The sequence below is a fragment of the Alexandromys fortis genome, unplaced genomic scaffold (genome assembly GCF_014885135.2).
Source record: "Alexandromys fortis isolate MF-2015 unplaced genomic scaffold, M_Fortis_MF-2015_v1.1 scaffold_10, whole genome shotgun sequence".
Lineage (NCBI taxonomy): Eukaryota > Metazoa > Chordata > Mammalia > Rodentia > Cricetidae > Alexandromys > Alexandromys fortis.
Window position 1 is genome coordinate 14259942 of NW_026067895.1, and position 23980 is coordinate 14283921.

The window sequence follows — 23980 nt, forward strand, 5'->3', positions numbered from 1 at the left end:
TAGGCTGCCTGTAGCTGCAGCTAGGTTTCATCAAAGGCTGCCCCTGGGAAAGACTAGAAGAATGGGAGAAGCGGGGAGCTCTGAGTAAGAACTGGAGCGGAGAGTTCGTGGAGAGGAATGCCAGCTGCTTCCAGCTCCCCTGAGCATGCAAACTCCAGCTTAGAAGCTAGCAGCTGCACTGTTACATGGCAGCAGCCACCACAGAAAGGCCAGCAGACAGCCCTCTGTGGAAAGCCAGCTCCCTTATCTATTCACACCGTTATCTCCGGCAAGAAATTCAGCTAGGCCTCAGTTTCCCTCACTGGGCCACTGTGTAGATGAAATGTCACAACGCTGTGCACATGATGATATGACCTACGAAAAGTGCCTGGCGTTCAGTGAGTATTCTAGGCATTTCATTACCTATATTACCCTCATTTGGTACTTGTCAGAGCATAGTTTGGATTTATGAACATCGATTCCGGAGATTTCAGGTCAGCAAATCTTATCCTAAGACCTAAGATACAATAAAACAACAACAGCAGAAACCTAGGTCACAGCAGGAGGGGATTCTCTGAGAAAGTCAACTACAGGGTAAATGAAGAAGTGTATTTGGCAGGAAATGCCGAACGAAGTTTCTAGAAAGCCCGTTTCTCAGAAGAGAAATGTGATGATGTCAAGGCAAAATCCTCACTTTGGGAAAACCCAGTTCAGATGTGAGGAGTCACACGCAGAAAAAAGTGTGGCCATGGGTAGGATGGAAAATACATACACGTTTGGAAGGAAGAAGCTCACTGTAGCTCTTAACTACAACTATGGCCTTAGCTGGGGAGCTGGAGTTGGTTTTTTATGTGTTTGGACAGAAACTTCATATTCCCTAAGGCTTTGTATGAGTTGTAACAGATGTTAGGAGAGAAAACACAAATAAACACAACATCTCCTTTCAGAGCACAGACACTAGAAAGAGGCTTTTGGAGTCCAAAGGAAATAAACAGAGGCCTGTTTAACGCCATTGTGCTAAAAGCTGCTGTTTCTAGGTTCGTTGATCACACAGTACCAGTCAGGGGTGATGCTTTAAGGCCCTCACCTCTGGCCAAATGAGAATACACAAGGTTCTCTGTATCCTAAGTCACAGGAGTCTGCAAGGGTTCTTGTACTTGGGAGGGAGCTCTCTTCCCAAGGCTCCAGCTCTTGTCTTCTGGGCTGGGCTGGGCTGGGCTGGGCTGGGGCAGCTTCTCTTGCCTCTAAGAGGAGTCCCAGGAAAGAGGCAGGTCAGCATAAACCTGTGACTCTGTCTAGAGAGGGAACCCCTAAGGAGAGTGCGCCAGCCTTTGATTACAGCCACTTATTTTTCAATGTAGTAATCAATATAAAGGTTCTTGATTTCACATCTTTCCTTCCATATATTTTCATTGTAATTTGAATTATCGTAACTACTAATTATCAAAAGACCCCCACTTTTGACAAATGTGCATAAAATTAAGAATGTTTGCTGTTCTGTCTTGCCTAGCAAAGGGTAGAGCTTAGCCTGGAAAGTCAAACATCTCTGTCTCTCTCCCCCTCTCTCTCCCTCCCTCTCTCTCTGACAGAATCTTGTTATGTAGCTCAACTGGCTTTGAGCTGACAGTCTACTGCCTCTGCTATCTGAATACTCCAGGCAGGGGCCACTGCTCCTGACTTGAAAGTAAGTCTCTGGATAGCCAGGCCAACACTCCTCCACTTTCTCCAAAGCAAATAACAGCGAGAATAAAAGGTGTGAAAACACAGTGTTCCACACAGATCTGAGAAGCCATCTCTGTTCTTTCTTGAATGTAAGTTGTAGTAACTGCTCTAAGTGTCATCAAGCACAGCAAAAGAATGTAAAGCAGATGCTGTCCCTTATACAAATGGCCATGAAATACTATCATGACAATACTTACTTGGGGATAACATGAAAACTAAGCGTGGCAGTTAAGAGAATGAATGCGTAGACACAGCCCTGACATTTTATGTGAGAAATCGGCCTTTGATAGTGATTGCTACAACTGTCCCAATCACTAGTGAAAATCGAACAGTTTCACTGAAATACAATGTATGTGCACACAATTTGTCCGTGTAAAGACATACAGGGCAACATTTTAAAACATGTTCACAGTCATCACCACCATCAGTCTTACACTTTCATGATCGCAAGTGAAATTCCACCCCGTGTCCTGTCACTCCTGTTCCTTCCCTTGTCCCAGTCCAGACCTCGGTCACCACTCATCTGTCTTTGTCTTGCCTTTTGAATTTTTTTTTTGTTGCTGCATTGTGTGTATCTTTGCATTTATCTCATGTGGACATACAGATTTTCATGAAATTTGGGGTATCTTTGGCCAATAATTCTTTGAATATTTCCCTTTGCTCTTTAGACTACTGTCACTATAATATATATTTATATATGTAATGGTGCTCCATACTGCCTGTACATCTGCCGTTTTTGTTTATTATTTTTCTACCCTGTTTTTTTTTTCAGATAGCATAATCTCTAACATGCTATCTTTCTGATGCTGCTTTTCTTCTGCACATTCAGACCTACTGAGTCCTTCCAGCCAGCTTCCCACTCCAGGTATTATAGTTTTCACCTCTAGAATTTCTGATTTTCGTCTCTTTATTGGTCTGTTTCATAAAGCATTGTCACCAACCACTTTCTTTTTTTTTAAACTTCTTTAATCATGGTTATTTTAGATCTTGAGCACATATGTTTTAAAATTTAATTTATCTATTTATTTATTTTTGATTTTTTTAAGACAGGGTTTTTCTGTGTAGCCCTGGCTGTCCTAGAACTCACCTTGTATACCAGGCTGACCTCAAACTCACAGAGATCCTACCTCTGCCTCTGAGTGCTGGGATTAAAGGCATACACCACCTCCGGCTGGCTACTTATTTATTTTTTAAAGCATGAATGTCCACATACAAGAAAAAGATCACACAACAAAAGCCGCCTATGGGGAGGTCTATATGGATCCAACATAAAAAAGAATCCCAAGAAGCTTTTAAAAGTACAATCAAGGGACCAGAGAGATGGCTTAGCAGTGCAGAGCGGTTACTGTACCTACATCAGATAGTTCACAACTCCTAACAATTCCAGAGAGCCCGAGTCTCTCTTCTGGCCTCAATGGACACTTGTATCATATACATGTACTTGTGGGGGCCAGAAGAAGGCATCAAATTCCCTACAATTGGGCTTCCAGTTGATCATGAGCCACCATGTACATGCTAGGAACTGCACCTCACCTGACTCCCTTGGAAGAGTAGTAAGTGCTTTTAACTGCTGATCCCAAGGTTTATTTTTAATTATGTGTGTGTATGTGTTTCTGTGTGTGCATGCATTACAGGCACATGATCATACCTGAATCTTTGAATTTCTTTGATGCTAAGTCCATTAGACTTTCTCATAGCTCATAGGCAGCTTTTATTGTTTGTTTTTGTTTTGTTTTTGTTTTTTGCACACCACATAGTTTTTATTTGCCGCTATGTTCACAATAGCTAGAAAGTAGAACTGTTTTCTGGGCTTGCCTTGTCTCATTGAGTCTCTTTCCTTTCCAGATCCAGTCATTTTCCTGAAACTTTCATTCTCTCTACAGCCAAACGATACGTCATTGTATATATGTAGCACTGTTTCCTTGTTCACTCATCTGCTGATAGACACCGAAGTCAGCTCGGTTTCCTAGCTATTGTGAACACAGGATCAGTACTCGCAGATGTGCAAGTGTCTCTGCAGTAGGATAAAAGCCCATTGTGTACTTGCCCAAGAGTGGTATAGTTGGGCCTTATGGCAGTTCTATGTTTACCTTCTTGAGAAACCTCCAAACTGATTCCCAAAGTTGGTGGACTAGGTTATACTCTGACCACAGTATATGAGTCTCCTTTACACCATTTGCTGCTGAAACACGATTAATAAAATCTCAGAGACAGATATTAGGGTTCAACCTAAAGGCCAGAAAAGCAAAGCAGTCAGCCACCAGCTCTTACCTCGACCTCAGTCTGAAAATGGCGATCCTGCCTCCAGAAAACCTCAGAATGAGACTAAGGGTCTCCTCTCATCTATATTCCTCTCTAGTGCTGGGATTAAGGGTGGGTACCACGACCACCTGGTTTCTATGGCAGGCTAGTGTGGCTACTGGGATTAAAGTTGTGTGGCATTGCTGACTGGTCTGTAAGACTGACCAGCGTGACTGTTTTACTTTTCTGATCTTGAGGCAAGCTTTGTTTATTAAAATACAAATGAAATGCCGCTACATGCTGACATTTGTAATCCTGCTGAGGGCCTTTTCTGCTGCGGTCAGATGGAATCTGAAAGTAGTTTTAACTTGCAATCCCCGATGGCTAAGGGTGTCTATCAACAGATGAATGAATGAGGAAACAGTGCTACATAGATACGATGGCACATCATTTGGCTTTAAAAAGAATGAAATTATGAAATTGGCAGGTCTGGTGACTGGGTCTGGAAAGATACTAAATGAGGCACGGCGAGCCCAGAGAGATGTATTCTGCATGTTCCCCCTCACGTGAGGATCCTGGCTCTAACACTGCGTTTTGTGCTTAAGTTGTAACACACGTGGAAGCCAGAAAACTAGGAAGAAGCCCTTTGTGTTTGTGGGGGGGTACACATTAAGGAGGGGGGAGCAGTAGGTTCTAAGTAAAGACAAGGAGCAAGCAGGGAGGCGCATAGGGGCATGGGGCATTAAACTAGGGTGTGGAAGGGAGGGCTAACCCAAAGGAGGAGTCATATGAACAGCCACATCACATATCAGCCTACTATCACCAAATCCAATCAAAAAATAGTAATTGGAGCCAGCCAAAATTCCAGGATAACCCCATCCCCAGGCTCATATGGGCAGCAATAAACAGTTTTAATGGGTTATATCATTTTAAAATGATATTAAGTTGGAATGAGTATGGGTAGAATGGAAGAGGAAATGGGAGTATTTCACCATCTTAAATTAAATATATATGAAGCTCTGGACAATAAAGAAAAATTTGAAATGCATGGATGATTTGGGGAATTTCCTTTTTTTTCCCCCCAGAAGTCGATAGGGAGAGTGGTCCTTTTGAGACAAATCACTGCCGCAGAACAGAAGAATGCCCTTCTGTGTTTGGGGCCGGGATGACACAGACTTCCCGTCATCAGCTCTCCAAGGTTGGGAGCAGTGTGTTCTTCCAGGAAAGGAAGAGGCTAACTGAGTCGATTCTGATAAAAAATGATAAGACAACTCATTGAAGACTGGCGGTGTCCACAGCATCACCAGTTTCTTACTCACACACGGACCGCCTGGCACGTGATATCCGGACCCTTCAGTCTCCTCCCTTAAGCTGCAACGTGAACACCGAACTTGGGGGATGATGATCGCGTGCTCTGGTTGTGAAACCATAGATGGATATTCCCTTTGGAAACTCGATTTGATTCATTGAGACCAAAAAATGCCAGGCAGGTGGGAACTAGTCAACAAGTTTAAGATGCAAGTGCATAGCTTTCTTTTTTATATCCCCTTCTTTCATTTTACTTTATTTTTCTACTGTAATATTTTATTGATTATTCAGGAATTTTACATCATGCACCCCATTTACACTCATTTCCTAGTTCTCCCGAGTCTGCCCCCACCCTTGTGACTCCCCAAGCCCAGAAAAAAAGAAAAAAATGTCCCTTTTATGTTGCTCATATCCTCCCTGGACTTGGTCAAACTGCCTGTGCCCAGCCCCTTAAAGAAAACTGAGTCCTTCCCCACCCCCAAGCCCCTACAAGAAGCCCTCAACTGTGGAGAGCTACAGATCCCTCAGCATCTTTGTCACAATTTTAAGAACTCTCTTCGGTGGTTTTCTGTCTAGGCTGTTACTGTTTTCACTGGGGGAGGGGACGGTGGGGGTAGGAGTTGTCCCAGAAGCCCGTGAGTCTGAAGTCATCAATACCACCATAAAAGTGGCTTCTTTGCCCTTTACAGTCAGCAAGAGCAGGGATCACGGACTTCCACATGGTTTCTAGCAACAGCACAAACCACGGGCGCCCACACGGTCTCCAGTGGCAGTGAGCACAAGCAACAGATTTCAGCATGGTGTCTGGGGCAGTACAGACCGTGAGCATCAACAGGGCCCTCTGCTTCAGCACAGGCCACGGACACCCATCCGCGTGGCCTTTGGTGGCAGCAGCAGCCACAGTTTATGCCCCATTTTTAAAGCTGTCAGATAACCACCGCTGTTCTGAGCATCACAAATCTTTTCAACGCAAAGGCTAGCTGAGCACAGAAATTTGACTAATATTGTTTTTGACAGCTAGACAGGACGGTATTTTCATGTTAGGTTCAGAAGTCCTTTGGAAAGGTTCTTGCTGTGTGTATCCTAGTGAATTATAGTACTAGGACAGATGCAGTTACAAGGCAAATTGGTTTCAGGGGTGTTGTTCTGGGGAGAGTGCAAAGGAGTAGGGAAGAAATGTAGCTGGTGTTTGAGGGATAATCCGGTACTGTCAATACCATGCTCCATTGAAGAAATACTACTACAGAGTCTAGGAATTTGAATATCTTCTTGATATTACTCTAACATTATTTAAATGGCATATTAAAAACATTGCATTATCTTACAATTACGTACAATTTTGTTTTTATGTACCAGGTAAGAACTAAATATTGCATGTCTGTAAGGTGTTTCTCATTTCAGATTCTTGAACAGGATAACGAGTGGCAACAAGACCTTGCTGAGAATTTCAGAATCCTAGGATTGCAATGTTCTCCCCTAGTGCAATGAAGACATGAAAATAAACAGAACCGGGAAATTCAGTTTTAAAAAAATCCGTTTTACATGACTTGTGTTATTTTAAAGGATAATGTAGTCATATATTTAGGCAGTGATCTACAGATATTCCTGGCTAGGAGCTGGTCATTGCGACACAATAGCAAACAAGTGGAAGGAACTTGAGTGCCCATCAATGATAAATAAATAAAAAAATGTGGTGTATGGGCTGGAGAGATGGCTCAGTGGGTAAGAACGCTTGTTCCTCTTGGAAAGGATCTGGGTTCAGTTCCTAGCACTCACATGGTGGGCTAAATTGTCTATAATTCCAGTTCCAGAGAATCTGGTTCCCTCTTCTAGTCTCCACAGGCACTAGACACACACACACACACACACACACACACACACACACACACACACACATATATATGCAAAACACTCATACACATAAAATAAAATAAATCATTGGGCCTTTTTTTGAGAGGTTTCTCTGTGTAGGTAGCTTTGGCTGTTCTGGAGCTTTCTCTGTAGACCAGGTTGGCCTTGAACTCAGAAATTCACCTGCCTCTGCCTCCAAAGTGCTGATATTAAAGGTATGTGCCCACCTACCTAGCTGATTTTTCTTTTAAAAAAATCTATTATTATTAATTTTTAATAGGGCCTTGCTATCAGTTTGTGGAGAGCAACTTACTGTCCTGGAAGCAGCCTGAGTTGTTTGGGGATGCCCATGGGATCCCTTTAGCCAACAACTCAATTAGATATAACCCTGTCCCATAACCAGAAGCTTCATTTGGTAATAAGAGATTTCCAGTTGGCATTCTGTCTCCCAAACTCCTTAGAGACTTCATTAGTCCTAATGAAGCCTTCATATATTTTAGGAAGTTTCCATTGCATTGGGTTTCCTTACCACCCCTCAAATGCCCCTCAATTCTAACGGTCTCTCCCCATGTTCTCCTCCTCAACCCCTTCTCCCTTCCGTTTGCCACCTGACCCTCCTGTTCCTGTCCCCCCAATTTCTATATATAAAACAAGCTTCGTACAACATTTGTTCCTTTAAAAATGTGTTAAATTCACACAGCTGAATTCTATTCAATCACCCAAATAATGAAATCTTGTGACAATGTAGATAAAACTGAAGGTCGCTGTGTTGAGTGAAATAAACCAGTCTTAGAAAGACAAGCACTACATAATCGTGATTGAACTCACAATGTGGAAACCACCAGAGGCCAAGGAGAGCAGCTGGAGAGAGAGGGGGCAAAGCTGACTGTTGTATTACATTACCGTTACGTGGAGTGTGATGACTCTACAGAACAGTCATTTCCTGGACAGTTCAAACGGCTAGAAAAAAGGATGTTGAAAAATTTTCACCACTGTGAAATCCCAATCGTTTGAGAATATAGACAGGTTCAACGTGCTTTGAATACATACAATACATACATATATCAAAACATCACATTTTCTATTACATATTTTCATGCGCCTGATTAAAAACTAAATTATTTAAAAGATTTCTTGAATATGCTTTGCACCATTTGCTGGAAGCACTTAGAACAATTTTCAGAGACTTTAACTAATTTTTTCACAACTTAAAGCTGTTTCACAGGTGTAGGCAGAGGCTGCTCGTTTGTTTTCCAGCTGCCCATACACAAAATAAACATAGAAACTATACTAATTAAAATGTTGCTAGGCCTATTAACTTAAAATTTTTATTAACTAACTCTTATATTTTTTATAATTTCTTTTATTTTTTTAAAAAGAAGACAAACTATCTTTTTTTCATTTTACATACCAATACCAGTTCCCACTCCCTACCCTGCTCTCTTTCCTTCCACCTACCTCCCCATCTGACTCCCCCCATGCACTCCCAGAGAGAGTAAGACACATTGCTTTGGGGAAGGTCCAAGACACTCCCTACTTTATCTAGGCTGAGCAAGTCCACTCCTTCTTGTACTTTCATAGGGATATTTAGGGTGTGAAAATTTTCTTCTATAATTTTGTTGAATATATTTTCTGTGCTTTGGAACTGGAGTTCTCCTTCCCTCTTCTATCCTTATTATTCTTAAGTTTGGTCTTTTTTTATGGCGTACCAGATTTCCTGGATGTTTTGTGTTAAGAATTTGTTGGATTTAATGTTTTCTTTGACAGACCAGCATGACCCTGAACTTGTTATATAGACAATCATAACCTTGAGTTTCTAGTCATCCTGCCTCTACCTCCCTTGAGAATACACACATTTCCCACAGTGCCCAGTTTTCTGTAGTTCTGGAGATTAAACCCAGGGCTGTGTACATACTAGGCATGCACTCCACCAACAAGACCCAACTCTAGTCCTGTTCTGTTCTATTCTTTTCATGCAAACATTGATCGGCCTCTCCACCACCTTCATTCTTAGTCCTCTAGGCAACACAGAAGCAAGCAGAATTTCACAGAAGCTATACCCAAATTGATACCCTATGCTATGTACCCTGCCTCCATTTTAAGAACAATGGATGGGTCTAATATTAGCTAACTCAAAAGTGCATTACTGATGGAGGAAGGTCATTGGTTAATAAAGAAACTGCCTTGGCCCTTTTGATCGGACAGTAGCTTAGATAGGTGATGTAGACAGAACAGAATACTGGGAGAAAGAAAGCCGAGTCAGGCAGTCACCATGATTCTCCCATCCGACACAGACACAGGTTAAGAATCTCCCTGGTAAGCCACCAGCTCATGGTGCTACACAGAACATTAGAAATGGGTTATATCAATATGTAAGAACTAGCCAATAAGAGGTTAAAACTAATGGGCCAAGCAGTGTTTAAAAGAATACAGTTTTCGTGTAATTATTTTGGGGCATATTCTAGCTGGCAGCCAGGAGCTGGGCAGCAGGAATGCGGCCCGCAGCTCCTTCAACATATTACATATCGTGGTTTGGATCTGAAATGTTCTCACAAGTTTATGTATTCAAGCACATGGTCTTTAGCTGGTATACTGTTTGGGAGATTGTGGTACTTGGCTAGGGAAATGAATCACACCCTGGCATTTAGTCCACTCTCTCTACTTCCTGATCCAACAAGATGTGAGCAAGTCCTGGCTTCATGGGCTGAGCTCCTCTAGCTTCCATGCCTTCCCAGCAATAAAGGACTGTGTGTCTGAAACTGTTAACAAAAGAAAAGTTGTGTTTAGGTGGCATCTTCCAAGAATTCTGTCACCGTGATGAGAAAAGCAACTAATACATATCCCTTGGAGGGTTTGCCTAAACATTCTGACCTAGTGTTGCCTGTTATATCACTTATATCAGCACATCTCCTCATTGTTTTCTGATATCAACACAGACTGTGACCAGCACTCTGAAAGCAACCTGTCCTCCCTAATGGCACACCAAGATCCTCCAGAACCCCATTTCTTTTGGCAAAATATTTTCATAATCTCCCAGCCTTCTACTAAAGCAGCTCTTGCCACAATAACCATCCTATTCAAAATCTCAGAACAAATGACTAAGTATTTACTTTTAACTACAAATTTCTCCTAATATCTTAGAGGTTTGATCCTTCCACAACACTTGAAAGACCATCTACACTTAGTTTCCAGAACATCACATGTTCCTGGCCTTGGTCTTACCTCATTAGTGCCTCTTCCTTGCCTTAGCTCTTGGATTCTTCAGCTTTTCCCAGTTTCTTACTGTGGAAATGCTTCAGGGTTTGAGTTTCCTGTCTGTCTTCATCTTTTCAGTTTTCACTTCTTTCCTGTCTAGTTTCCACCAAGCCTTGTGGTTTTTCCACTGGGTAATGACAAAACCACATAAAGGCCAAACTCCAGCACTTTTTGTCTGGCCCCATACTTGCATTTCCACATGTTTTTATCTAGTAGAGACTTGGTTCAGTCTCCAAAAGGGCTCTGGATTCTCTTTCCTTATACCACAATTTCATCATTCCCTATTTATCCCAATCTCGGTAGATGATAACTCATGTCACCTGGGGTCTTGCTGATGCCCACTTATCCTCTAACCTTCAATTTAAAAAATTCCGGTGATTACATCTTCAAAGTACACTCCCAATAAAAAATGTCACCTCCGTATAAGTCCTTGTCATCACTTCTAGACTATTGCAATAACCCACTAATTGAAGCCCTTCCTAAAATATTCAGTATTCTTGTCCTGGTCAGTTTTATTGACACAAGCTACTGTCATCAGGAAAGAAGGAATTTACTCGAGAAAAGGCCTCCATAAGATTGTCTTGTACGCCAATCATGTGGGAAGTACCATACCTAAGCTAAGAAAGCAGGCTGAGCAAGCCATGGGAAGCAAGCCAGGAAGCAGCACTCCTCCATGGTCTCTGCCCCCAAGTTCCTAACTTGTAAACCAAATAGATCCTCTCCTCCCCTTGTTGATTTTGGTTAGTGTTTTTATTTCAGCAGCAGGGAAATAAATGAGGAAGCCCACCTTAAAGTCTTTTTTTCTACACTATAACTAGAAGAGGCATGAGGTTTCCAATGACGGTTAGAGCTTGATATCCCCCCCCCCTCCGAGACACGGTCTCAATATGTACCTCTGGCTGTTCTGGAACTCACAAAGATCCACTTATATCTGCCCCTCAAGTGCTGGGTTTAAAGGCATGCACCATTATGCCTAGATAGAATTTAATACTTTGATGAGTAAATTTTATTTAATCCTCCTCTAATTTACTTAAGTTTCTTAACTTATTTTAGCAAATTTCCATATATTTTAAAGATTACTTATTTATTTATTTATAAAATTAAGAGGGGGCCAAGGCTGGCTACTCTTCTGGGGCACTTGGTTGGCATCCACATGTCAGGTTCCAACTATATATAACTCTACTTCCAGGGGGCTCTAATGAAAAAAAAATTTGAGAGAGAGAGAGAGAGAGAGAGAGAGAGAGAGAGCCCACAAGAGTGCAGGAGCTAGAGGAGGACCAAAGAGGGCAATAGATCCCCCGGAGTTGGAGTACAAGTGGTTGTGAAACATCTGATTTGGGTTCTGGGAACCCAACCCATGTCCTCTGCAGGAACTGGTACCCATTCATAACCATAGAGTCACCTCTCCAGCTCCTCATCATTTAAACATGACTCCATCCTTCCCACCCCTCCCAGAAGTCCCTAAAAATCATCTTCCTGACAGATGTAGTCTCTAAAAGATTCTCTCTTTCCCTGACTTCTTCATTTTGTATCTTTGTGGTAAATCATCATCTTTCCCTCCTCCCCCAAGTCTCCTGAATTGCTTGGTGGTATTAAGTAAAAATGGAGCCCTGAAAGTCTTTTGACTTAGGAACCATGTGAACATATTTCTTTGGACATTTTGTTGAATTTTGTTTATAATGAGTTCTTTTTTCTTTTGACTTTCTCTTTAGCTACTGATTAGCGTGGTGGGTATGTTCAGTTTAAAGATGTGGTTCACGAACATACTCAGGGATGTGCTCACCCTTTAAATGCTTTCCTACATAAGTACGTACAGGCAAGTTACCTTTCTCTGAAGAGGGCTTTGATTTGGCAATGACACCCACCATCTGCTTATCTGCTATGGGTGTTCTGTTAAAGCTTCTGGCTCGTCCCTGCACAAGCTGGAAAACCCCATCTGCTCTACTTCCCAAAACATATCAATAGGTTTAAATCACAGATTAGGCAGATGAGTCTCTACTCAGAGTAGAGAGTTCTGAGATGAAGAAGTTAATGCCTCTCCATACCCAACTGTATTGTGTTGATTTGAAAGAGAATGTACCCCCAAAAGGAGGTGTGGCTTTTTTTTGGAGCAAGTGTGGTTGAAAGACCCTGGGCTCAGCATTACTGCCCCTCCTCTGGGAACTAGGAACCTGATAATTACCCATGCATGCACTAGAGCTTTGGGTACTTTCTCCTGAAATTTTCCATCACCTTTGTAATTTTTCTTCAATAGACCCAGGTCCTGGAACTGGGGTAAAATGACCTTCAAATGACCTGTAGATGTTTCTCCTTGCTCAACCAACTCAGCAATCGCCATAGCAATGACCAATCATAGTTAGTTAGCATTGAACGAGCTAGTCACAATAGCTGACAAATGACTTCTGCACTCCCCCTTTTGGTTCTGCAGCTTTTCTCTTTAAAAGAAGCCTGTAATAGCTTTTCAGAGCCATCCTCCGGAGGCTGAGGACCCTGACACACCAGTCAAATTAAATTCCTCTTGCTCTTTCATCAACTGTGGTGTAAGGGTGGTCTCTTGGGGTGACCTCTCCTTGGTAAGTGGGCTTTAGGGTCCAACATGGTCTTGGAGGAAATGTGTCACTGTTGAGATGGGCTTTGAGGGCTCATATATGCCCAATTTATGCCCATTAGATTGTGGGCTGGGTGGCTTCTGTATGCTTCAACTCTGTTCGTGGTCCATACAACCTGACTTAATAGGCTGTCCTTGTTAAAAATATCTTTCAGGAAAGGTGACAGGGTTTAGTAAGATTTCACTGAGTGATGGGATGCAGAAGCAAAGTGGTGGGTAAGGTTAGGACTTATTTCTGTCTCTTGTATGGGCGTCAAGGGAGACACCACATCTGTGGTTCTCTGGCTTAGCTGTGGATGTGGGACACTGGGGTCTGATAAACACATCCACCTTCTGATCGAGAGCTCCGGCTGAAGGGTCAGTCACTCTCAGAACAGGTCAGTTCTCCTAGAATTCTTTAAAGGAATGAAGCCATAGCAAAACCTCAGACTTAGTCTAAGGAGCCTGGTGGGGGACTTCTGAGCTTTAGACATACAAGATAAAAAAAAAAGTGTGTTCTTTTCAACCACTTTTATCTTGTTGGACCCTAGAGTCCAATCACCGAGGAGGAATCGTCACCCCCAGAGACCATCTCTCACACCACAGCTGATGTAAAAGCATGAGGATTTTTATTAATTCTATCATGACAGGGTCTTCCAGAATTCAGGATGTTAGAAAGACCCCATATGGCTGGTACAGGCTATTTTTAAAGGAAAAAGCCACAGAAGGAAGGGGGTGTCTGGGGGTTGTACTTTAACTATTATGATTGGCTTATTCAAAAGAGCTATTACCAATAATAGCCTTGAGAGTGGTTGCCAGATCAGATGAGGTAAGGGGGAAACCCAGGGCCTAAGTCAAGACATCAGTAACTGAGTCAACACCTAAGGGTTATCTTGTCCCTATTCAATAACTGAGTTCTATTTGGAGAACATTCGCAAGGACTCAGGGAGATGATGGAAAGTTCCCAACATTTCAGTACATGTGTGGGCAATTGTTAGGTCCTTGGTTCCCAGGGCAGGGAGGAGCATTACTGCTGAGACTGAGAGCTGTCAGAAATGGCTTCAGAGTTCCACAATCTTACAGTCTGGGATGATGGCACACATCTTTAATCCCAGCAGGGAGGCAGAGGAACGTGGATCTCTGTGAGTTCCACCTGAGGCCAGACTCTATCTCAAAAATAAAATCGTCTTAGAAAATGTTTCTGGTTCTGTAGTAGGAGGCCGCTTGTTCATTGCCGGCTTCCCAGACCATGAAATAATCACTCGGAAACTATGTTATTTGCAATACTGTTTGGTCAATAGCGTAAGTGTATTTCTGGCTAACTCTTACATCCTAAACTAACCTATCTCCATTAATCTGTGTATTGCCACGTGGCTGTATCTTATTGGGTAAAGTTCCCTCTGACATCTGTCTCCAGCAGGGCTACATGGCTTTTCCTGCCTCTGCCTTCTTTCTCCTAGCATTCAGTGTAGTTTTCCCCGCCTACCTCTCTTCTGCCCTATCACAGGCCAAAAACAATTTCTTTATTAACCAATGGTAATCACAGCATTCAGAGGGGAATCCCACATCATGGTTCTCAGAAATTCTGAGGACTGGCTAAACTAGTCAGATGCATGGAAAGACTCCTCTCTGGGGCAGCACTGTCTGAGGTCAAACTAAAGGAGGTAGAATCTTCAGCAGCACTGTCTGAGGTCTAACTAAAAGACACAGGGGATCTGGCATCCAGTTTCTCCCAGGAGGGGCCAGAGACACTGGAAAAGTTAAATGAATATGAGAAGGGAAGAAAGTCCTTTGTCTCATTTGGATCTGGTTTCTGTTTCTCACTGGTGAAAATAAAACATTCAAACACAACTGAAAACCATGTTGCTTCCAGAAATTGCTTACAGAGAAGTGCTCATTTTCCCAAGAGATTCCCCTTAGAAGAGAGTGCTCACTAGTACCAAACTGTGTTCACTCAGAGCCAAAATGCGCTGTTACCTTTGAGTTGACCATAACAGGCACCCATAGATCTGAACGTCACACCTCATCATCTACCTCATAACTTCATTTACAAAAGGAAATCCCTTATGCAAAGAGAAATCAGTCAGCTGGCCCATGTTTTAAACTTAACATTACAATGTTAAATTGTTACTTAGGTTTTAAACTTTGCTTTATCTTTGACCCTGACTGGAAACGGGATACTTTAAACAGTTTGACTTTACAAGCTGTAAAATATTCCACAGTGCTATTGTTAAGTCATATCTGTCACTCCAAATGCCTGTGTTTATATCTAAAATGAATGCTATCTCTTTCTCTTATCCTTAAAAAATCCAACTTTGTTTGTAATGACTTCTTTCCTACAGGGTAAATCAAGATCTCAATCACAGAAAGGTGGGGTCCCTAAGTCCCCCAACCCCCAAGTCCCTAAGTCACCTCGGGCTGTAGCCAGAGGCACCAGACTAGGCTCCTGCCGCCACTAATGCCTCCTGCTTCTGAGTGACTGTGAACTGTAGATGGTTTTCCAGGTCCTAATGTGGAGAACTGAGAGAGGGACCTTGAGAAGTGACAGTGACTTCCACAGGGCAAACACTGGGCTGATCAGTGAGCTTGTTCCCACCCATTGTGGTCAGCAGCCCCTTTTCTTGTCACAGAAAAAAGGGAACTAGCAAAGATGTTAGGAATGATGCCACGTCTTAGCTTGGTGACTTCCCAAGATGGGTAGCTGTCTGATGGTCACTAACCCTTATTCAGTAGGTTGAAGACTGCTTGAAGAATAGCGGCTAATGAGGGCACTTCTACTGGAAGCCACCTCCATTCAGTTATGGATTTTTTGTGGTTCATTAGTGAGCAAACCAGGAAAGATTTCACTAACTGTTTTCTTAATAGAGAATGCACCAAACGTTGGTTTTTAGAATTAAGTTGTGGGGCATATCCTCCTCCTCCTCCTCCTCCTCCTCCTCCTCCTCCTCCTCCTCCTATGTGGGGAGGGTAGGCACTCTGAGAAAATCAACCATCTATCCTTCAGCTGCTCTCCTCCCCTGCCCTCTCCATCCAGACACATCTCACAGAGCTGAAGGTGTGGTGGCCTGGCATTCTGGTTGCTTTCTTTAAAAATACCATCCTGCCCTTGCCACCATGCAATGTGTGTTCCTCTGAGCTCATCCAGCCTGGCTAGCTGCCGCCTGAGGCTCTGACTGGCTGTCACTAGGGATCTGTTCCTGGTACCGCTTAGTGAATGAGGGAAAGGTATATGGGTCCCTTGGAAAGGACAAGGAAGTTGGCTTTCCTTCAGCTCCAGATCAGTATCTTTATGCAAGAAGGTAAACATTACTTATCCCTAGAAACATGTCTTTATTTTTTTTTCTTCAAGCTAGCTTGTTTGGTCTGTGTGGGAACCACAGATCTATATTGTCTTAATGATAACTTTACAGCCTAGGAAATAATCGCCTTAGTCTAGCTCACCTGAAGGATCTTTTTCTTCTCTCCTTTTTCAAGCGGCTGGTGTTTGCTTTCTTTTCTATTATCATAATCATTATCATTGCCAGTTAATTGCTGTGGTCAGAGTATGGAGGCAGATCAGCTATGCTGAGATTCATGGCGCTCTGATTTTTTTTTTTTTTTAGATAAGCTGCATATTTCTGATCATGTAACACTTAGGAGTTTAACTTAGAAGTTTGGAATTCATGAGCCAAACTGTGATGGGTGGGGGCAGAGAAAGAATTGGGGCATGGAGATGGGAGGAGGGGTACGTGTGAGATAACTCTGGCATGAGGTCTGGAAGAAGGGGGGAGAGAGATAGGGGGGAACACATAAAATCCATTGTTGGCAATTCAAACTTAAAATCAAGGCAGAGAAGAATGCAGATGTGGTAACCTTGTAGTAGTTCTAGCCCTAGAAGCCAAAGCAGGAATATCCTGAATTAAAGGCCAGCCAAGGTTAGATAGCAAGACCTTGTTCCTCTCTGCCCTCCCTGACCCCCACATACAAATCAGCATAAAAGAAAAGGCAGAAGGGGAGGCAGAAATTAGTGAATCATAGATGTTGACAACAATAATGCTGTTAGCTTTTTGAAAAGAAGTGAGAAAAATTGGCCCAGCTCCTGCCTCCCACATCTCCCTTCGAAGACTACCTGGTTCTCTGCCAAATCCTGGGTTATGAAAAGAGCGTGCGTTGCTCTGCACGGAGGAGAAACTGCAGCTGCTCGAGAGAGAAATCGGGACAAGATCACCAAGGTAAGACGGAGACCAAAATCGTGCGAAGGTTTTAGTCAGGTTTTGCAAAGAGAAACCTTAGGAACTGTGGAGCTCTCCCTCCCTCCCTAATTCTGAGAAAGAAGTTGTTGCTAAGAGATGTAAAGCCCATGAGAGATAGCCACTACTAACTCATGAACGCCGTCTGATTTCCTTCTGATGAGTTTTACAATTATTGATAAATTGTCTGACTGGACAATGTTAGCATTTAAATCCTTTCCCGCCGTGAAACTTTCCCAAGCAAGATGATAATTCGACTTCCTGCTTTTATGTTTAGCAATTGCTGCAAATGGCTCTCAGTAAAAGGACGATCACAGGAAAATTGTGAATACAGGATTGGGGGAGGGGGCACGTAAGGAACTGATTACCTAAATGGATCCATTTTAAAAACGTATCCATTTTGTTACTGTTCACCTAAGAGACTCTCTTCCGAAGGCTGCTTGTCCTTTATGCTCCTGACGATCTTTCCTCATACTTTTCTCTACCTCGCTGTACGTGGGTGGCCCCCAACCATAAAATTATTTCATTGCCACTTCATAACTGTAATTTTGCTACTGTTTTGGCTTGTAATGTACATATCTGATATGCAGGATGTCTGATATATGACCTTTGTGAAAGGGTTGTTCGACCCTCCCAAAGGGGTCACAACCCATAAGTTGAGAAACTGATCTAGATGCATGTCTGCCCTTCAGGTTGTTTTAGTAAGGAACACAACCTGCCATGCCCTACACTGTGGTCACACGGGGAGCCAGAGACCACACATGGCTGCCTTCCCCAGCTGCAGTTGCTTTCCACATGTGCCTGTTTCCTGACCTCATCCTCGCTTGATGCTGTGGTCCAGGGCTGGGTCCAACACCCTGGACAGCTGCTTTTTATGTTTGTCTTCCACGCTCCCCTTCTGGTTTCCTCCCAGATGATACACAGCTCTACACTTGAAACATCTCAGATCCCCCTAATTTCTCAGACTTAGGGGCCCCTGAAACTTATCTCACAGTGAGTGAGTTCCCTTAAACAGTTAATAAACATGCCATGCAGATTGCACTGGTTCTCTGGCTCAAATTTCACATCCTCCCCCCCACCACCACCCTTTTCTCTGAGAGGTTCTGCCATCTCCTATGCAAAGGTGAGCTCTGATTTCCTCAGCGACCTAAATGCTGTTTCTTTGGATCTCTGTTAACTTACGCCGTACACTTTACATTGCAGAAAAAAAAAAAAAAAAAAAAAAAAAACAATTCCATGGTCAACTTTAACTTTCATGCACAGGATGAAATAGGGTTGGGAGTGAATTTGAAACAGTATATAATGAGGATTTCTCTTCAGTGTCTGCCAAGGTTTACAGGAAAAGAGGTTTAGGAGACGCATCCAGGAATTGTGTAGCGTCACATTCAATCCAGACATCGAGTCAAAAGGAAGCGGTATAAAAGCTGTGCTGTGAGGAGAGAAATATGTAACCGGGACTAGTTCTGCTGAGGAAGTCCAATAATGAGTATTTTGTTTCATTTTTTAACAACCTGAGTATGACTTTGCCAAAATCAATGCATCTTTTATGCAACCGTTGACATGTTTGCAAACTCTGTGAGGTGAGTTCCAAAGGTAGGGGGCAGAATTTCCCCTCCAAGCACCAGTTTGCTGGAGGGACAGTTAGATACTATAAGGTCACATGTGAACTCCCTCAGTAGTAGAAAGGAAGTGTAATTCTGTGGAACAACACAAAAAGATGCTTGGTTCACAGACATCAGGAAATTGTGCCAAAACTGCTTGCCCCATCAGTTCCTTGCCACTTCTCTGGTGTTGGTGTCTGGGTCAAAGGGAGCATCTTTTTTGTTTATTTTCTGGTGCTCTGACTTAATGCCAAGGCTTTGGACACAGTGGGTAAACACCCTACCGCTTGAACTATCTCGCCAGCCTATGACAGGCACTTGGGTACTTGTTTTTCTGTTGGCGCTTTAATCCGCCGCCGTTTTAGCCAGCAAATGTGGTTCCACAGTTACCAACTTGTTTCTCTGGTAGCAGCCGGGCCACTCAGGCTGCTGTCTAGTGGAAATTCTGTTCCCATAGGCACCAACTAAGTCACTGCTGACAAATATAGCTTTTAATTAAATCTTTGTTGTTCTATTTATTTTATTAATAATTATTGACTTGGGAGTCAAAGGCTGGGGTGAAAACCTGATAGCTCAGAGAGGCTGAGTAGCAATTAGCTGACTTCTCTCTAAAAGAGAGCTTCCTTCTGCTTTGTCAAAACGAAAGAACTCATGCTAACTAAGTCCCTCCCTACTACTTCCCATGCATTTCTTTACTATCTTATAGATACCCTCTATGATTACTTCCTGTCAACTAGTTGCTAACCCAGTCTCCTGACACAAAGTAGATTTTATTTAACTAACCCCAAGGCAAACTCGGGGTTCACAGTATGATTGAATACCCCACAAAAGGCATATCTAAGGAAACATCTCATACAGGGCAGGCAGATCTCAAGATGAGAGGGGACCGAAGGGGTCATCCTTGTGGATTCCTGGGATTTTTTTCTAGTGCCAGGTTTTGGATGGAACTAGAAAAAAATCATCCTGAGTGAGGTAACTAAGACCCAGAAAGATGAACATGGTATGTACTCACTCATAAGTATATACTAGCTATAAAGCAAAGGATAAACAAGCCAATAGTTCATGACTCTAGAGAACCTAAGTAACAAGGTGAACCCTAAGAAAAACATACATAGATCCCCCAGGAAAGGGGAAATAGATAAGATTGCCTGACAAAGTTGGGAGCATGGGGGTGGGGGAAGAAGTGAGGGCGGAAGAGGAACAGGAGGGGAGAAGGGGAAGGGGGAGGAGAACATGAGGCAATGGGATAGTTGAGATGGAGGAAGGACAGAGATGAGAGCAAGGAAAGAGATGTTTTTATTGGGGGAGCTCTTATGGGGCTAGCTAGCTACCACTTGTTAGCTATATGAATTTGGATCTTTCTCAATATTCCTGTATCTAATTTTGCCCCCTCTAGTGTGAAATGTGAAACAACACAACACTATCAAATAAACATCATTAGAACCCTACTCAAGAGAAGTTCTGTGATTGGCTCCACAGTTGGTAGTGATCGATCGTCAGAGGTTACGATTCCACCTCTGAGCATCTACTGGATGTGAGATGATCTCAAGTTATTTCAGTACCTCTATGACGTAAATGTTACCATCCTGATTTGTGAAAACCAGAAAGTGAAATTTGGAAAGCCCATACTTAGCCCAAATGGCAAAGTTGGTAAATTTCAGGTCGGAGATTAAAACCCAAGGCTAAGTTTCATTAAGAAGGAAAAAAAAAAAAGACAAAGAAGTAAGCATGCCTCTAAACCAATGTCATAGATGTCTCTAGGTGTCTCTGGGGAGAAATGCTTTTGATTTCAAATTCCCATAGTTTTCTAATGTAAAACATTGGTGAAAAACACTAGAGTCTTCTACATCTTTGGGGAGGGCTTAACCCACTGTTACCCGAGGGAGAAGTTTCCACCAACTACCATCCCTTCTTTTTCTCTTGCTATTTTTGTTGCTAGGAATTAGACAGGGTCACCCACAGAACTTCGTAGTTGTGTATGGCTACTCTGCTCAGTCTCAACCAGTTTTAGCTTGTTGGCTTGTTAATGACAGATATTTTTTTAAATGATATTTAAGTAAACTATATTTTCTCGTGTGTGTGTGTGTGTGTGTGTGTGTGTGTGTGTGTGTGTGTAGGTCACAGGACAACTCTGTATCGTCTTTTCTCTCCTTCCACCTTTATGTTGGTTCTGGGGATTGAACTCAGGTCCTTGGACTTGCATAGTAAATGCTCTAACCAACTGAGCTCTCTTGACAGCCCCACCCCTTTTCCTTTTTAAAGAAAGTTTTGGTGTATTGAGACAACGTCTCACACTGTAGCCCAGGCTAGCTTGAAACCCCCAGGCTCGCTTGGAACTCATGGCAATCCTTCAGCCTCAGTCTCTCAAGTGTTAGGATTGAAGGCATGAGCCACCACGCATGTTTTGTTTTGTTTTTCATAAAGGATGATATGCTTTTCCTCACTTGTCCTCACTTGGAGCTTTTCAGAACCAAACATAGCTTCTTCAAACCTGAATTTATTAGTTCAAGATTCCTCCTCCTTGGGGTAGTATTTTCTGTTATCTTTCATGCATAATGTATATGACCCGTCCATGTTCACACCAATCATGTGTGTGCAAAAATACTTTGCAGCCAGGTATGGGATCATGCCTGTAATCAAAGCACTGGAGAGGCAGAAGCATACATAGCTCTGTAAGTTCTTCTCAGGTTTAAATAACAAGTTCCAGGCCAGCCAGGGCTCCATAGCAAGACCCTGTTTCAAAGCAGAAGCAAAAACACACTTCACCAGCTCTCTATATAATGTCTTCATATTGGCAAATTATTACTAGTAGTGCTAAGCTTTCATTAACACTAATTATCTCAAATATTTTTGAAAGTTTCAGCCAGAGAAACTGTTCAGCTTCCTGTTTTTACTTCCTTAACAAAAAGTCCCTATTATTGGAATGAATAAATAGATTCTTTTTATTAAATAAAGCACATATTTTTTCTTCAATGACCTAAGTGCATGTTTTGTGGAAAACAGAATTTTCATTATGTAGTAAACATCTGATACAATAAACTAGCGCTCTTAACTCAAAGAATGCAAACGGCTTAAGTGTTTGGAGAGTGCCGGGCATAGGATGTGATGGTCAATCTGGACACCTGACTACTATCTGCTTCATTACATTGAGCGGAAGGCTTTCTGCTCAGTGTCGGACACACGGGAGCAGACTCTGACGCAGACAGCTTAAGGCTGTTAGTATTCTAAGCCAGCAGGGAAACTCTTTGTCATGCGGTTCCGAACAGTCTTCTCCCCGCAGCAGTCTTCACCGCAGCCCCAGTAACTAGGTCGGGAAGACTCAGTCGGCGAGGGGTCCTCTTGGAGTGATGGTGGCAGGGATCTGGCAGGCGGCTGTGGCAGCATGCGAAGTCCGTCACACAACACGGGTGCATCTCCAGACCTCTGAGTGGTATTTCCGTTAATGTGTAATGTGTGATCACTGGGCGGTGGGATGGAATGGACGAGGTGTGGATTGGTGCCTGGTTCCCTACCGCTATTATTGATTATCGATGCATGGAAAGCCTTTTAACTTTGGAACGTGTCGGCGTCCGCTGATACCATTCAGTACGCGATGCTGCTCGTTAGCCTCACCCCTGAGAAGACCAGTTTTCGACAGCCTTTTTAACTTCCTGTTTTCACTTCAACTTAACTTCGAGTAACCAAGACTGAGCCCACTAGGAATCCTAGGCAAAACCATTGAAAACAGAGAGTTAGGGGACAGCTGGAGATGCCCAAGAAGGGAAACCAGAACGGCTAGCGCTGGGAGGGATTCTTGTTTTGACTTTTGACTATGCCAACTGGCTTGGGAAGGTGTGGGAGCGAATGTATTGTGAAACACGGAGCTCTAAGGGCCTTGAATGTTTCTGTTGCCCTCCAAGGAGGACATCACAAACACAAGACAAAACCCATAAAAGCTACACTAAGAGCAATTATAGCCTTTGTACAAGGGTAACCTTTCTTATGTCCTATGGATATATTTAAATTAACTTTAGAATAGAGGGGATATGAGACAGTACTTTAATCAGAAAATATCTTGGAGTTGTTTTGTCTTTTGAATGCCACTGGGGACTTTACAGTTTTGTGATTATTTTGTATAAGTCATTTTAGTTAGCTATTCTTTTTAGTCAAATCTTTAACTGAAGCCTTTAAATGAGGAAATGTTTCGATACATTAAAAACCAATGTATATGTCAATGTAAATTCTGAAGAAAAACTACAGTAAAATGTATTTGCCCCTCAGCATAAAAAAGAATGCTACTGGGACCAGTGAGATGACTCGGTGGGCAAACGTTCCTGCCATGCAAGCTGGACAACCAAGTCCAATCCCTGGAAGCCACATAGAAAGCTGGATGTGGTGCTTCCAATTTGTAATCCTAGCAATTGCGGGGCGAGGTAGGAGAGAAGACAGGAGAGCCACCGAGTGTTTCCTTATGCCACAAAGTGGTAGACACAAGACAGACCCCGCCTCTGAAACAAGGCGGGAGGAGAAAAGCAACTCCCAAAAGTTGTCCTCTGACCTTTACAAGAACACTGCGCCATAGACAGACAGACACACAGACAAATACACAGAGAGATAGACACACAGAGAGACAGAGAAACACACACAAAATTTAAAAATAATAAAACCACATTTTTAAACAACAACAAAAAATGTTGCTAATACTTTAAAAAAAATCCTCCTATGCAATTATCTGAAAACAGCCTTTTTCCCTCCAGAGGAAGTGAGTTTTGTGTTTATCACTCCCTCTTTTCCTTCATGACTGTATGAAATTTGATTTTTAAAGCCTTTTGGGGGGAGGGAGCAGGTTGTTGCTGTGATGCCTCGGCTGACCCTTGGATTCATGATTCTCCTGCCTCAGCCCCCTCAAGTGCTAGGACTACAGGGACCATCATCTCCAGCTCAAAGCCTTGAAAAGTCATTTTGTCACTATCTGTCCCATGGGATGCCCACAATCATTTTGTATAAATACACACACACACACACACACACACACTCTTGGTGAATATGCTGACTGGTATTTTGCTATCCCATAATAACAAAGTGGTGTTGCCTGTCACACAGGAATGGAACTTCTGCAACTACAGGTGAAGGTCCTTTCCCATTTGTTGGCAGATAAGGGTGTGATGTCTGTGCGCACACTCCCTGGGATCTTTTGTTATTGTTGTAGCATTCTTTGTTGCTGTTTT

At 42.8% G+C, this 23980-nt stretch overlaps 1 protein-coding gene across 1 annotated transcript in view; it reads left to right on the forward strand.

Annotated features, from left to right (window-relative positions):
- The first annotated feature begins 16863 nt into the window (after positions 1–16863).
- Positions 16864–23980, forward strand: part of Il33 (interleukin 33) — a 37239-nt gene continuing 30122 nt past the window's right edge. Inside the window, exon 1 of the mRNA XM_050159741.1 lies at positions 16864–17154. The gene's annotated coding sequence lies outside the window, so the exon portion shown is untranslated. The remainder of the gene's footprint in view (positions 17155–23980) is intronic.